Source organism: Moschus berezovskii, chromosome 22, assembly GCF_049115385.1.
Source record: "Moschus berezovskii isolate FMDL1 chromosome 22, NW_MosBer_1.0, whole genome shotgun sequence".
Lineage (NCBI taxonomy): Eukaryota > Metazoa > Chordata > Mammalia > Artiodactyla > Moschidae > Moschus > Moschus berezovskii.
In genome coordinates, this window is record NC_142481.1 from 55,460,706 (window position 1) to 55,470,865 (window position 10,160).

At 42.3% G+C, this 10,160-nt stretch overlaps 1 non-coding gene and 1 pseudogene across 1 annotated transcript; both read right to left on the bottom strand.

The window, feature by feature from the left end:
- Positions 1 to 8,282: 8,282 nt before the first annotated feature.
- LOC148774435 (large ribosomal subunit protein uL16-like) lies at positions 8,283 to 8,682 on the bottom strand (annotated as a pseudogene).
- LOC129547426 (small nucleolar RNA SNORA70) lies at positions 8,648 to 8,782 on the bottom strand. The gene has a single exon (XR_008684095.2). It is a non-coding gene; the product is annotated as a small nucleolar RNA SNORA70 (small nucleolar RNA).
- Between the last annotated feature and the right edge of the window lie 1,378 nt (positions 8,783 to 10,160).

Here is a 10,160-nt window from a genome sequence, read left to right on the forward strand (position 1 = left end):
CTTATCTTATTCCATGGAGGTAAATCCATTTCAGTTCAGTCAGTTCAGTCACTCAGGCGTGTATGACTCTTTGCAACCCCATGAATCAAAGCACGCCAGGACCCCTGTCCATCACCAACTCCCGGAGTTCACTCAAACTCATGTCCATCGAGTCGGTGATGCCATCCAGCCATCTCATTCTCTGTCGTCCCCTTCTCCTCCTGCCCCCAGTCCTTCCCAGCATCAGACTCTTTTCCAGTGAGTCAACTCTTCACATGAGGTGGCCAAAGTATTGGAGTTTCAGCTTTAGCATCAGTCCTTCCAGTGAACACCCAGGACTGATCTCCTTTAGGATGGACTGGTTGGATCTCCTTGCAGTCCAAGGGACTCTCAAGAGTCTTCTTCAGCACCACAGTTCAAAAGCATCAATGCTTCGGCGATCAGCTTTCTTCACAGTCCAACTCTCACATCCATACATGACCACTGGAAAAACCAGAGCCTTGACTAGATGGATCTTTGTTGGCAAAGTGATGTCTCTGCTTTTTAATATGCTGTCTAAGTTGGTCATAACTTTCCTTCCAAGGTGTAAGCGTCTTTTAATTTCATGGCTGCATCAGCATCTGCAGTGATTTTTGAGCCCCCAAAAATAAAGTCTGACACTGTTTGCACTGTTTCCCCATCTATTTCCCATGAAGTGATGGGACCGAATGCCGTGATCTTAGTTTTCTGAATGTTGAGCTTTAAGCCAACTTTTTCACTCTCCTCTTTCACTTTCATCAAGAAGCTTTTGAGTTCCTCTTCACTTTCTGCCATAAGGGTGGTGTCATCTGCATATCTGAGATTATTGATATTTCTCCCGGCAGTCTTAATTCCAGCTTGTGCTTCTTCCAGCCCAGCGTTTCTCATGATGTACTCTGCATATAAGTTAAATAAGCAGGGTGACAATATACAACCTTGACGTACTCCTTTTCCTATTTGGAACCAGTCTTGTTCCATGTCCAGTTCTATCTGTTGCTTCCTGACCTGCATATAGGTTTCTCAAGAGGCAGGTCAGGTCATCTGGTATTCCCATCTCTTGAAGAATTTTCCACAGTTTATTGTGATCCACACAGTCAAAGGTTTTGGAATAGTCAATAAAGCAGAAATAGATGTCTTTCTGGAACTCTCTTGCTTTTTCCATGATCCAGTGGATGTTGGCAATTTGATCTGTGCTTCCTCTGCCTTTTCTAAAACCAGCTTGAACATCTGGAATTTCATGGTTCACGTATTGCTGAAACCTGGCGTGGAGACTTTTGAGCATTACTAGCGTGTGAGATGAGTGCAACTGTGCCGTAGTTTGAGCATTCTTTGGCATTGCCTTTCTTTGGGGTTGGAATGAAAATGGACCTTTTCCAGTCCTGTGGCCACTGCTGAGTTTTCCATATTTGCTGGCATATTGCATGCAGCACTTTCACAGCATCATCTTTCAGGATTTGAAATAGCTCAACTGAAATTCCATCACCTCCACTAGCTTTGTTCATAGTGATGCTCTCTAAGGCCCACTTGACTTCACATTCCAAGATGTCTGGCTCTAGGTCAGTGATCACACCATCGTGATTATCTTGGTCATGAAGATCTTTTTTGTACAGTTCTTCTGTGTATTCTTGCCACCTCTTCTTAATATCTTCTGCTTCTGTTAGGTCCATACCATTTCTGTCCTTTATCGAGCCCATCTTTGCATGAAATGTTCCCTTGGTATCTCTAATTTTCTTGAAGATATCTCTAATCTTTCCTATTCTGTTGTTTTCCTCTATTTCTTTTCATTGATCATTGAGGAAGGCTTTCTTATCTCTCCTTGCTATTCTTTGGAACTCTGCTTTCAGATGCTTATATCTTTCCATTTCTCCTTTGCTTTTCACTTCTTTTCTTTTCACAGCTATTTGTAAGGCCTCCCCAGACAGCCATTTTGCTTTTTTGCATTTCTTTTCCATGGGGATGGTCTTGATCCCTGTCTCCTGTACAATGTCATGAACCTCCGTCCATAGTTCATCAGGCACTCTATCATATCTAGTCCCTTAAATCTATTTCTCACTTCCACTGTATAATCATAAGGGATTTGATTTAGGTTATATCTGAATGGTCTAGTCGTTTTCCCTACTTTCTTCAATTTAAGTCTGAATTTGACAATAAGGAGTTCATGATCTGAGCCACAGTCAGCTCCCGGTCTTATTTTTGCTAACTGTATAGAGCTTCTCCATCTTTGGTTGCAAAGAATATAATCAGTCTGATTTCGGTGTTGAACATCTGGTGATGTCCATGTGTAGAGTCTTCTCTTGTGTTGTTGGAAGAGGGTGTTTGCTATGACCAGTGCGTTCTCTTGACAAAACTCTATTAGCCTTGCCCTGCTTCATTCCATACACAAAGGCCACATTTGCCTGTTACCCCAGGTGTTTCTTGACTTCCTACTTTCGCATTCCAATTCCTTATAATGAAAAGGGCATCTTTTTTGGGTGTTAGTTATAAAAGGTCTTGTAGGTCTTCATAGAACTGTTCAAATCTAGCTTCTTCAGCATTACTGGTTGGGGCATAGGCTTGGATTACTGTATTGTTGAATTGTTTGCCTTGGAAATGAACAGAGATCATTCTGTCGTTTTTGAGATTGCATCCAAGTACTGTATTTCAGACTCTTTTGTTGACCATGATGGCTACTCCATTTCTTCTAAGGGATTCCTGCCCACGGTAGTAGATATAATGGTCATCTGAGTTAAATTCACCCATTGCAGTCCATTTTAGTTCACTGATTCCTAGAATGCCTATGTTCACTTTTGCCATCTCCTGTTTGACCACTTCCAATTTGCCTTGATTAATGGACATCACATTCCAGGTTCCTATGCAATATTGCTCTTTACAGCATTGGACCTTGCTTCTAACACCAGTCACATCCACAACTGTGTATTGTTTTTGCTTTGGCTCCATCCCTTTATTCTTTCTGGATTTATTTCTCCACTGATCTCCATTAGCATATTCGGCACCCTCCGACCCGGGGAGTTCCGCTTTCAGTATCTATCATTTTGCCTTTTCATACTGTTCATGGGGTTCTCAAGGCAAGTATACTGAAGTGGTTTGCCATTCCCTTCTCCAGTTGACCACATTCTGTCAGACCTGTCCACCATGACCTGCCCATCTTGGGTGGCCCCACACGGCATGGCTTAGTTTCACTGAGTTAGACAAGGCTGTGGTCCGTGTGATCAGATTGACTAGTTTTCTGTGATTATGATTTCAGTGTGTCTGCCCTCTGATGCCCTCTTGCAATACCTACCGTCTCACTTGGGTTTCTCTTACCTTGGTCGTGGGGTATCTCTTCATGGCTACTCCAGCAAAGTGTAGCCCTGCTCCTTATCTTGGACGAGGGGTATCTCCTCATGGACGCCCCTCCTGACCTTGAACATGGAGTAGCTCCTCTCAGCCCTCCTGCGCCTGCACAGACGCCGCTCCTTGGATGTGGGGCAGCTCCTCTCGGCCGCCGCCCCTGACCATATCAATTCATGTTTACATTGTGATTTTATTATTGTTACCAGCTTGGAACTTGTGAATCTTCTTTGACCCCTTGTTTTAGATCGATGTATGTGTGTGTGCAATCAAATACAAAACAATCCTTGTGTTCTTAGAAAACACCTGTGGTTAGATGTTTGCTCTGGCCTGTGACAAAATCTTCATGGAATTCACTGTCTTTGGTTTTTTTCTCTTTGTTCTCTACCACTAATGCTTTACCCTTTTAATTTTTTATGTTGACATTTTAAGCTTACAGAAAAGTTGCAGTAAGCGTTCAGCAAGTTCCATACCCTGGACCACCAGAGTCCCCAGGGTTAGCATCCTGCCCAACCACGGTACAGCTGTCAAAACTAAGGTGCTGGCACTGAAGCAATGCGAGTGACGTACAGATGTTATTTGGTTTTCACTGGCTTTTCCAGCCATCCTCTTTCTCGTCCAAGGTCCAGTCCAGGATCCCACACAACATGCAGTTGTTATGGCTTCCAGTTTCCTCCAGTCCATGGCTTTGCTTCAGTGCCACCTCCCCCGCCCCGCCACGTATGACCTGAACACCTTTGAAGACTGCTGGTCATTTGCTTTGTAGAACATTTTACATTTCAAGGATTTGTCTGATGATTTGTTTGAGGTTGGTGGCTCATACAGTAAAGAATCTGCCTGCAATGCAGGAGACCTGGGTTCGATCCTCTGGAGAAGGGAGTGGCTATCCACTCCTGCATTCTTACCTGAAGAATCCCATGGACAGAGGAGCCTGGCAGGCAACAGTCCATGGGGTCAGAAAGAGTCGGACGTGACAGAAACAAGGTACCTTCTCAGGTATGCGATGTCACACATTAATGGTGGTGACACTGATCATTTTTGGTATGATAATATCTGCTAGGTTCATCCACTGTAAAGCTCTTGATTTTCTTTTTACAATTATATTTCCTAGAAGAAGGTATTTTGAGACTGCCAATAGCCTGCGTCTCCTCAAACTTTAACTAATTTTAGCATATATTTGTAGATCTTGACAGTGGTGTTCTGATGGTAATTCCTGTTTCCCTCACACCTGTATTTATGCTTTTCAAGGCTTATTTTTTATTGTAGTTTATTTTTATGAAAGTATAGTTGATTTGTAATGTACTAATTTCTGCTATACAGTAAAGTGGCTCAAATATACACACATATATATTCTTTTCAGTATGGTTTTATCCCATGGTATTGAATATAGTTCCCTGTACTATACAGTAGGATCTGGTTGTCTATCCATCCCATATGTAGTAATTTGCATCTACTAACTCCTAACATCAACACCATCCGTCCTTACCCTCCCTCCTGCTTGGCAACCACAAGTCTGTTCTATATGTCTGTGAGTCTGTTTCATAGCTGTGTTCATTTGTATTGTTTTTGATTCCACATGTACGTGGTGTCATATGGTATTTGTCTTTTCTTTGACTTATTTCACTTAGTATAATAATTTATAGTTGCATCCATGTTGCTATAAATGGCATTATCATTTTTAATGGCTGAGTAATATTCCACTGTATACATGAACCAGTGAAGTTGGTCAGTTGTGTCCAGCTCTTTGCGATCCCATGGACTGTAGCCTACCAGCCTCCTCCATCCATGGAATTTTCCAAGCAAGAGTACTGGAGTGGATTGCCATTTCCTTCTCCAGGGGATCTTCCCGACCTGAGGATCGAACCCAGGTCTCCCGCATTGCAGGCAGACGCTTTACCGTCTGAGCTACCAGGGAAGCCCTTGTATACATGTACCACATCTAATTTATCCATCTTCTGTTGATGGACATTTAGGTTTTTTCAAGAGTCATGTCTGACTCTTTGCAACCCCATGGACTGCAGCACGCCAGGCTTCCCTGTCCTTCACTATAACCCAGAGTTGGTTCAAACTCTTGTCTGTTGAGTCAGCGATGCCATCCAACCATCTCATCCTCTTTCTCCCCTCCTCCTCCTGCCATCAGTCTTTCCCAGCATCCAGGTCTTTTCCAGTGAGCCAGCTCTTCACACCAGGTGGCCAAAGTATTGGTGCTTCAGCATCAGTCCTTCCAATGAATATTTAAGGTTGATTTCCTTTAGGATGGACTGGTTTGATCTCCTTGCTGTCCAAGGTACTTTCAAGAGACTTCTCCAGCACCAGAGTTTGAAAGCACCAACTTTTTGGCACTCAGCCTTTTTCATGGTCCAACTCTCACATCCATACATGACCACTGGAAAAACCGTAACTCTGACTATATAGACCTTTGTCGGCAAAGTGATGTCTCTGCTTTTCAACATACTGTCTAGGTTTGTCATAGCTTTTCTTTCAAGGGGCAAGTGTCTTTTAATTTCATGGCTGCACTCACTGTCCACAGTGATTCTGGAGCCCAAGAAAATAAAGTCTGTCACAGTTTTCACTTTTTCTCCTTTTATTTGCCATGAAGTGATGGGGCCAGATGCCATGATCTTAGTTTTTTGAATGCTGAGTTTTAAGCCAGCTTTTTCACTCTCCTCTTTCACTTTCATCAAGAGGCTCTTTAGTTCTTCTTCACTTTCTGCCATAAGGGTGGTGTCATCTGCATGTCTGAGGTTATTGATATTTCTCCTGGAAATCTTGATTCCAACTTGTGATTCATCCAGCTCAGTATTTCCCATGATGTACTCTGCATGTAAGTTAAATAAGCAAGGTGACAATATACAGCCTTGATGTACTCCTTTCACAGTTTTTAACCAGTCCATTGTTCCATGTCTGGTTCTAACTGTTGCTTCTTGTCCTGCATACATGTTTCTCAGGAGGCAGGTAAGGTGGGTGGGTATTCACATTTCCAAGGCTGGGCTATTGTAAATAGTTCTGCTGTGAACACAGGGCCACATGTATCTTTTCAGTTTATAGTTGTGTCTGGGTATATGCCCAGGAGTAGGATTGCTGGATCAAATGACAACTCTATTATAGTTTTTTGAGAAACTTCCATACTGTTTTCCATAATAGCAGCCCCAGTTTACATTCCCACCAACATTATAAGAGGTTTCCCTTTACACCCTCTCCAGCATTTTTTTGTGGAATATTAAACAATGACCTTACTGACTGCTGTGAAGTGTTACCTCATCGTTGCTTTGATTTGCATTTCTCTAAATAACTAGTGATGCTGGGCATCTTTTTGTGTGCCTATTGGCCACCTATATATCTTCCTTGGAGAAATGTCTATTTAAGTCTTTTGCCTACTTTTCTACTGAGTCGTTTATTTTTGTGTTGTTGAGTTGTGTGAGCTGTTTGTAGATAATGGAGATTAAGCCCTTGTGGGTCGTATCATTTTCAAATATTTTCTCCTGTTCCATAGATTGTCTTTTCATTTTGTTTGTATTTTCTTTTGCTGTGAAAAAGCTTATAAATTTGATTAGGTCCCATTTGTTTATTTTTATTTCTATTGCCTTGGGAAACTGACCTAAGGAAACACTGGTATGACTTATATCCGACAATGTTTTGTCTGTGATCTCTTCTAGGAGTTTGGTGGTGTCCTGTCTTAGGTTTCTGAGTCTTTAAGCCATTTTGAGTTGATTTTTGTGCAATGTGAAAGATTGTGTTCCAACTTCACTGATTTACATGCGGCTGTCCAGCTTTCCCAGCACCACTTCCTGAACTGACTTTCTCTCATTTTAAATTTTGCCTCCTTTGTGGAAGATTAATCGACTGTAGGTGTGTGGGTTTTTCTGAGCTTTCTGTTCTGTTCCATTGATTCATTTGTCTGTTTTTGTGTCAGTATCGTGCTGTTCTGATTACTGTAGATTTGCAGTATTGTCTGAAGTCTGGGAGGGTTAACCCTCCCGCTTTGTTGTTCTTCCTCAGGATTACTTGGGCAATTTCAGGTCTCTTATGGTCCATATAAATATTAGGATTATTTGTTCTAGTTCTCTGGGAAAAGTCATGGGTAATTTGACGGGGATAGCATTAAATCTATAGATTGATTTGGGTAGTATTGTCATTTTAAAAATATTCATTGTTACAATCCAAGAGCATGGGATGTTTACATTTGGGGAGCCCTTTAATATCCTTCATTAATGTTTTGTGCTTCTCAGCATATTTGTCTTTCATCTCCTTGGTGAGATTTACTTCTAAGTTTGTGTTTTTGTTCTGATGTGATTTTAAAAAGAATTGTTTGTTTACCTTCCCTTTATGATATTTCATTTTTAGTATAAAGAAATGCAACTAATTTCTGTATGTTATTCTTATATTCTACTACTTTGCTGAATTCATTCATCAGTTCTAGCATTTTCTTCTATGGAATCTTCAATGTTTTCTATCTATAATATAATGTTGTCTGCATATTAAGACGATTTTACTCTTTTCCTACCAATTTGAATAACTTTTACTTCTTTTTTTTCTCTGATTATTGTGGGTAGGACTTCCAGTAGTGTGTTGACGAGAAGTCGTGAGAATGAGCATCCATGTCTTGGTCCAGATATTAGCCAGAAGGCTTTCAGCTTTCCAAGGTTGAGTCTATTGCATATGGTTTTGTCATAGATAGCTTTTCTTATGTCAAGATATGTTCCCTCTGTACCCACTGTTGTAAGGGTTTCATTGTGAATGGATGGACTTTATCAAATGCTTTTTCTGCATCTAAGGAGAGAATCATGGGCTTTTCTGCTTTGTTGATGTAGTTTATCACATTGGTTTCCATATGTTGAACCATCCTTGTGACCCTGGGATGAATCCAAGTTGGTCACAGTGTATGACTTTCTTTTGACAGGAAAGTAGGATTTATACAGGTGGGCATGAGTAGGGAGGGGACAGGGCCAAGGCTCTCATGAGTGAGTGCAGGCCCACCATTTGTTTCAAGGGCCATGATGAGGGATGGATGTGACCTCACCGCCATCTGGGATGAGCCGCTTTTCTGCCACCATGTTTTCAAATTCATCCACATTAAACTTAGTAAATCCCCAGTTCTTGGAGATGTGGCTCTTCTGGAGACCAGGGAACTTGAACTTGGCCCCCCGTGGAGGGCCTCAATCACAGGTACCTTGTTCTTTAGCTTGGTGCTGATGGACATGATGAACTGGGCAATGTGGACCCTGGCCAGTGTGCCCTGGGGCTTTCCAAAGGCACTGTGCAGACCTGTCTGGAGTCTAGATTGGTGACAGCATGCCAGTCATGCATGTCTACTGGAAAGGACTGTCTCCAAGGCCCCTTGGGGCAACTGGAGCAGGCAATCAGGCTGTATACCCTACTGAGGAGGCTGCCATGTGCAGCCATCGCACACTGGGACCCATGGGGAAAAGAGCACAGTTTATGACCTTTTCTATGTATTGCTGGATTCAGTTTGCTAATATTTGGTTGAGATTTGTTGGGTCTGTAGTCAACAAAATGACTAGCCTGTAGTTTTCTCTTTTGGTGGTCTTTGGTTTTGGTATCAGGGTGATAGTGGCTTCATAGAATGTCTTTGGGAGTGTTCCTTCCTGTTCAGTCTTTAGGAGGAGTTGGAGAAGGATCGGTGTAAGTTCTTCGTAAGCAGGCCTGCTTTTACGTTTGTACCAGGCAGAGCAGCACTTCCAGTGTTTAAAAAAGAAAGGAAACACACAGCAGAGTTAACACTGCCTTCCCCTGTCTGGGTCACTGCCTTCCCCACCGACTCAATCTTTACCTTGACTTTTAGACATCCCTTTCAGTCCAGTCTCATACTTCCACTTATCTGTATGTCTGTTCCATGCAACACATAATACTGTTCTGTTTGTATTTTTACATGTGTGTAAACAGTGTCACGGAGTGCATCTTTCTGCATTTCACTTTTCTCACACTGCAGTGTTTGAATGTGTCCATGTTGTATATATGGGCTGAGCTCCATTCTGCGCCCTTTTTATACTAATGCACCTCTGAAATATCCTACATTTTCCTGTATATCCTCCTAGTAATTTGTGGTTTTCCTTTTTTCTTTGCTGTTTGTGGTGTTGGCTCCCTTCACTCAAATTACACTTGTGAGATCCATCCATGTTGCTTACAGCTCAGTCATTTGTAGCTGCTGTGTGTGCTCCATCGTGTAGACACACAGTTAACATATAAGGTAGAGGGACACAGGACTCTTCTGGTTTTGCCTAGCGTGAAACAGTACTACAGACAGTCTTGCACATGTCCTTAGGAGACACAGGGATGCACTTCTAGCAGGTACACTGTTGTCTCGCAGTATCCATAGGGGATTGTCTCCAGGATCTGCCCTGGATACAAAACTCTCAGGATGCTTAAGTCTCATAGCCCACCCTCCACACTCATGGATTCACCCCTGCTGATTCAGCCAGTGTAAATGCAAACATGGTACACGATCTGAGGTTGGTTGAATCCACGAGTGTGGAACTCACAGATTACGGAGGGCCAGCTGTATGCAGGAGTGGAGCGCTTGCTCATGGGCTGTGCGCATGGTAACCATCAGTGGAGTCACATGTCTGCACAGTGTAATCTGCTACCAAAGCACACAAGTACCAGTTGCTCTACGTTCTTGCTAAGAACTGATAGGACTGTTAAGACTTTTCAATTTTTGCCACTCCATTAAGTGTGTTAGTGGTATCTTCTTGTGGTTTTAATTTGCATTTTCTCTTACAAATAATGAGTAAGCATCTTTTCATTTGCCTGTCAGTTATTTGGATGTACTCTTGTGAGGTGTTTATTCATGGAATACCTTTTACCCTAAAGGA